This window comes from Pan troglodytes, chromosome 11 (assembly GCF_028858775.2).
Source record: "Pan troglodytes isolate AG18354 chromosome 11, NHGRI_mPanTro3-v2.0_pri, whole genome shotgun sequence".
Lineage (NCBI taxonomy): Eukaryota > Metazoa > Chordata > Mammalia > Primates > Hominidae > Pan > Pan troglodytes.
In genome coordinates, this window is record NC_072409.2 from 52,856,934 (window position 1) to 52,862,933 (window position 6,000).

The window sequence follows — 6,000 nt, forward strand, 5'->3', positions numbered from 1 at the left end:
CATTCTAACTGGTGTGAGATGGTATCTCATTGTGGTTTTGATTTGCATTTCTCTGATGGCCAGTGATGATGAGCATTTTTTCATGTGTTTTTTGGCTGCATAAATGTCTTCTTTTGAGAAGTGTCTGTTCATATCCTTCACCCACTTTTTGATGGGGTTGTTTTTTTCTTGTCAATTTGTTTGAGGTCTTTGTAGATTCTGGATATTAGCCCTTTGTCAGATGAGTAGGTTGTGAAAATTTTCTCCCATTCTATAGGTTGCCTGTTCATTCTGATGGTAGTTTCTTTTGCTGTTCAGAAGCTCTTTAGTTTAATTAGATCCCATTTCTCAATTTTGTCTTTTGTTGCCATTGCTTTTGGCGTTTTAGACATGAAGTCCTTGCCCATGCCTATGTCCTGAATGGTATTGCCTAGGTTTTCTTCTAGGGTTTTTATGGTTTTAGGTCTAACATGTAAGTCTTTAATCCATTTTGAATTAATTTTTATATAAGGTGTAAGGAAGGGATCCAGTTTCAGCTTTCTACATATGGCTAGCCAGTTTTCCCAGCACCATTTATTAAATAGGGAATCCTTTCCCCATTGCTTGTTTTTGTCAGCTTTGTCAAAGATCAGATGGTTGTAGATATGCGGCATTTTTTCTGAGGGCTCTGTTCTGTTCCATTGATCAATATATCTGTTTTGGTACCAGTACCATGCTGTTTTGGTTACTGTAGCCTTGTAGCATAGTTTGAAGTCAGGTAGCGTGATGCCTCCGGCTTTGTTCTTTTGGCTTAGAATTGACTTGGTGATGCGGGCTCTTTTTTTGGTTCCATATGAACTTTAAAGGGGTTTTTTCCATTTCTGTGAGGAAAGTCATTGGTATCTTGATGGGGATGGCATTGAATCTATAAATTACCTTGGGCATTATGGCCATTTTCACGATATTGATTCTTCCTACCCATGAGCATGGAATGTTCTTCCATTTGTTTGTATTCCTCTTTTATTTCATTGAGCAATGGTTCGTAGTTCTCCTTGAAGAGGTCCTTCACCTCCCTTGTATGTTGGATTCCTATGTATTTTATTCTCTTTGAAGCAATTTTGAATGGGAGTTCCCTCATGATTTGGCTCTCTGTTTGTCTGTTATTGGTGTATAAGAATGCTTGTGATTTTTGTACATTCATTTTGTATCCTGAGACTTTGCTGAAGTTGCTTATCAGCTTAAGTAGATTTTGGGCTGAGACAATGGGGTTTTCTAGATATACAATCATGTCATCTGCAAACAGGGACAATTTGACTTCCTGTTTTCCTAATTGAATACCCTTTATTCCCTTCTCCTGCCTGATTGCCCTGGCCAGAATTTCCAACACTATGTTGAATATGAGTGGTGAGAGAGGGCATCCCAGTCTTGTGCCAGTTTTCACAGGGAATGCTTCCAGTTTTTGTCCATTCAGTATGATATTTGCTGTGGGTTTGTCATAGATACCTCTTATTATTATGAGATATGTCCCATCAATACCTAATTTATTGAGAGTTTTTAGCATGAAGTGTTGTTGAATTTTGTCAAAGGCCTTTTCTGCATCTATTGAGATAATCATGTGGTTTTTGTCTTTGGATCTGTTTATGTGCTGGATTATGTTTATTGATTTTATGCAAGAATAATCTACATTTCTCTGGTGAAAGAACCTAAACATGCCTTTTAAAAATTTATATATCATTCCTTTTGTAAAATCTAATGAAAATAACAATTTTGTCTATTGTAAAAGGCAAGTGATTGCAACAGATGGAAATCACTTTATTTCCTATATCTTTGTAAAGATAATGACTGCTAATAAACAACATGAAGAATTTTCAGGTATAATTTTGATAAAAATTTAATGGTTTTGGGCTTCTAGGCCAAATCTGCAATACAACCCTTCATAAGATTGTACTTTGAAACTCTCGTTGTCACCTGACATATGCAGATAGTACAGAAATATAATCCCCTTTCTAAATGTTTACATTGTCTCCCTGGTATGAATTAGCTTGCTGGAAACATCAGTAATCACTGACATAAAGATCCCACTATTAAATAAAACTGATACTTTTTAAAACCATGCAGCAAATAAGCAACATTTCATAAAGCAACACAGGATTTTATATGTTTTCCACTCCATTAGAGGCTATTATGCTGAATTGGATCCTCATTCCAACCTGTGTCCATATTTTAGGGTTGAAATAGTCTAAAACATAACATTTACTGTTCTCCTGTTGTGATATCTATATATCTAATATGTTCACATTCTCTGTATTCATCTATGTTAATAATTTTAAAAAGGAAAAGAAAGGGGGCTTTAGGAAGAACTTTACATCACACGTCAGAGTAAACATCAAATCAAGTTCTCATCAATTTACTAATAAACCCATTTAAGAAGAAGTATTCTGCTAGAGAGCAATGAATCTTATTGTCTTTGTGTCTGATCCATATTTCTCCACCTGTTACATGGAAATAACCAGAGAGTTACTATGAAATACCTCAGGTGCATTGTTGAAAGTAATTTCCTGCTTTTGTGGGATAACTGAAACATAAACGTAAATAAGATAGTTTGAAAGTTCACTTTCTCATCAATGCTCAAATAATTTGTTCTAATAAAGCCCAGTAAAATTTAGTTTGTAATGCCATCAAGGTAAATATATTCATGAAGTATTCACTTGCTAAATTTTTAAACACAATACATTATCTCATCTTTAATCTTTAGTTGTTATTTCAATTATCCATTGCTGTGTAATTAGCAGTCATCAAACTTAGTTGCTTAAAACACAAACTCACAATTTGTTAACTTTGGTTGGGCTCAGGCGGATAATATTCGGAGTCTTGCCTAGGTTTCCTTATATGACTGACAAGGCCTACATAGTCCAAAGTGACATCACTCAAATATCTGGCAGTACACTGGTGCTATCAGCTGGGTTCTCCTCCACTTAGTCTCTCTGGTAGAGTAGATCAGGTTCTCATTTGGCATTGGTGCCATTTTAATTTGGCAAGCCTAAATTTACTATCATTTGTCAAGTGTCTATTAAGTCAGTGTCAGAGAGGGCTATATAAGGATATGGCTATGAGGAGACTTAATAAATCGAGGGTTCTTTGATATAACAGGCTACCCAGTTACATTTCTTGTTCTAAAGATTTTTTCAGATACAACAAACAATATTTTACAATTTAACTTGTAGATGAATGAGTTTCCTGAGATATAATTTAACTAAGCAAACTCTTTCATACTAAAAATCTTATGACCTCTTTGCCCATCTTAGGTTTTAAGATTGATATGAGAGGTATTCTGGAATAGAAATCTAAATTTAAGGCTAGAGTCAAGAGTGCCGAAGATAAGACTCTTATCCAAAGGAAAATCAAGCAATTACTATGTCTTGCAAAGGCCAGTGAGCAGACAGAGGGGAGAGAATACAATTGCACGAAATAAAGACTCACTTTGGAACTCAGTGATTATATGTGTGCATATATGTGTATATATATGTATATTATACATGTGTATGCATGTATATATGTATATTATACACATATATGCATGTATATATATGAATATATATAAAACTGAAAACTGCACACATCCCATATACACCATATACATGAAAGTGAACACACACACATACATAAACATATATATTCAGTTTCAAACAATTGTTAGGGAACCTGAGGAAGAAACTAAATGGAATATAATGGTTGCATCTATGATAGCCATGGTACTAGAACTAGTAGTAGTTCTACTAAGGTGAGAATTGACATAGTAAAAGAAAGAAGATACAAAGCAGTAAGAGAGAGCTACATTTTCCTTAAGGCCAGGCTGAATATTCACTAACAAGGAAATTTCTACAGTCATTATTTTAATCTGATTCATTCTCTTGGTGGGATATTCCAGAGTTACCACCTACAGAAATTCCACTTTTCCTTACCGAGGTTCTCTTTTTTTCTTTTCAGTCCAAATATTAGTCATTTTGGTAGAGAAGGCAGAAACAATTAACAATTGAGTAATTCCTCAGGAATCATGTTAAAAGGTTTCCAAATCATGAATGTATAGTTATATTTTGTTCACTAGATTTTAACCCACATACCTCACTTGTATAGAAATTATGCTTATTTGGATATTCAGTATATTTCTTCATACAAAGACAAAATCTATAAAATGTACACACACACAGATGCTATGGATACATGCACACATGTGCATACACAAATATGTATACATGGTTTACCATTATTTTCTAGATCATTCAGAGGTCAGTATTAATTAAAACATCATATATCTATGGCAAATTTTGGGCCACTTCTCCTAAGACAGGAATTTAAAAAGCCTTCAATTGTCATAACAATGGGAAGAAGTCTGAGAGCTGGAGTAAGGGAAGTTGGTGCTCAGAAATATTAACTACCATTTATATAGGATATCCTTATGAGATAATCTTAAAGCCAAATGAGGCTAAAATATTAATACGAGTTATTTAGCCAAGTTTTCCAGCAGGAAGAAGGAAATAAGCAGTGAACTAAAAAGCATACAAGATACAGAGGAGCAGGTTAAATGAAGCCATTACAGCAGAAATTGAGAAGAATAAACAGGAGTTAGAAGATGAGAGCAAGCAATTGCAAGTGGAGTGGGCTGAGCTGGAATTATGGTGTAGAAAATGACTGGTTGAGAAAAACCCAAACAAATATTTCTATAATGTCATGTGCATAAGATACCTGTAGATGTTATCAAGGTATATACATAAACTACCTGTCATTAGAGCTAATTTCTTAGCAAATTATTCATAAAAGTTTATAACTTTGTGAGGCATTACAGACACCAAAACTAATGATTTGGCATTTCCGTGGCCCAATTTGTCTAAAGAACTATCTTTTACACTTTACTGTTTTTTAATAGGCAATACAGTGCTCAAAAAGTCTTTTATACCAAGTCCAGTAGGTTGATAACATTGAGTATAACTGAGCATTGCTTTGTGTCTACCCTCAGGCAAATCTGGAGATTTTCTCAAGCCTCTTTATGAAAATGGAGAGACCTCACAAGAGATGCTAATGGACAGCTGACCCTGCTCTCTGCTCCATCACAGGTTGTAGAGTATTAATTCCCAAGTTACCCAGACATTTAGTTCTGAATGTGCAAAAATGGTTTAGGTTCAAATGTTTTCAACTACTGACAAGCTCAAGAATTCAGAGGAGGTAGTACTAAGGGAAATGTAATTAATATATAATATCAAAACTTAAGCATAGCACCATAACACCTAATTTTTGATGATGTCAAATACTTAAAGTTCTCCCTTTTTATTTTCTGGTGAAAGGTGCGTAGTATACAAACCTCTACTAACTTCTTGGGCTTCTGAATAAAGGAAAGGACTACCTAATGACAGTAATAGCTTGACTGCTGAAGAATTATGTCAATTAATAAAAATTGCTTCATAGGAAAAAGATGAATTGTCTCTTCAAAGTTTTTTTAAGCATGGGTGACCAAAGCCATCCCATACTTAGAAGAAAATATTGCATTGTTTTATACAAGATATGCTGTACACGTTACAGAAGATTCATGTTTAATAATGCATCTTGTAAAAATCTTAGAGAGCTATAACCTTACAACATAACTTAACCCAAATACATTGAAAACCCCTTGGATTTAGACCTACAGGGAGGTGGTTTTTCTTTCTGTACCATAGCATGCATAGTTGAAGCAAACATATTCCTTCAAACATAATACTCTTACATAATAGAAAGTGTTCTCTGTTTTCTGGATGAAAAGGCATGAGGTCTTTTGTATTAGCAAACTGAAATTGTTAACTATAAAAAGTCAAAAATCAAAGGTGCTCTCACGTATTTATAAGGACCTTGAATGGCTCAGATTCATCAGGAAAAAAACATTCCTCAGAGAGTCTGATCTCAAGCTGATGTTTCTTTATTGAATTTGATTCTAAACCATCATTTTTGTTGAATCCTCTGTGCTTTCAGAATGCTGAAATGTAAAATACTTTTAACTTATGAAAGAGATAATTT

At 34.4% G+C, this 6,000-nt stretch overlaps 1 long non-coding RNA gene across 1 annotated transcript in view; it reads left to right on the top strand.

Annotated features, from left to right (window-relative positions):
- LOC134807655 (uncharacterized) overlaps window positions 1–5,424 on the top strand; it is a 36,435-nt gene extending 31,011 nt beyond the window's left edge. Inside the window, exon 3 of the long non-coding RNA XR_010148670.1 lies at window positions 4,973–5,424. This is a non-coding gene — a long non-coding RNA (uncharacterized LOC134807655). The remainder of the gene's footprint in view (window positions 1–4,972) is intronic.
- The last annotated feature ends 576 nt before the right edge of the window (window positions 5,425–6,000 follow it).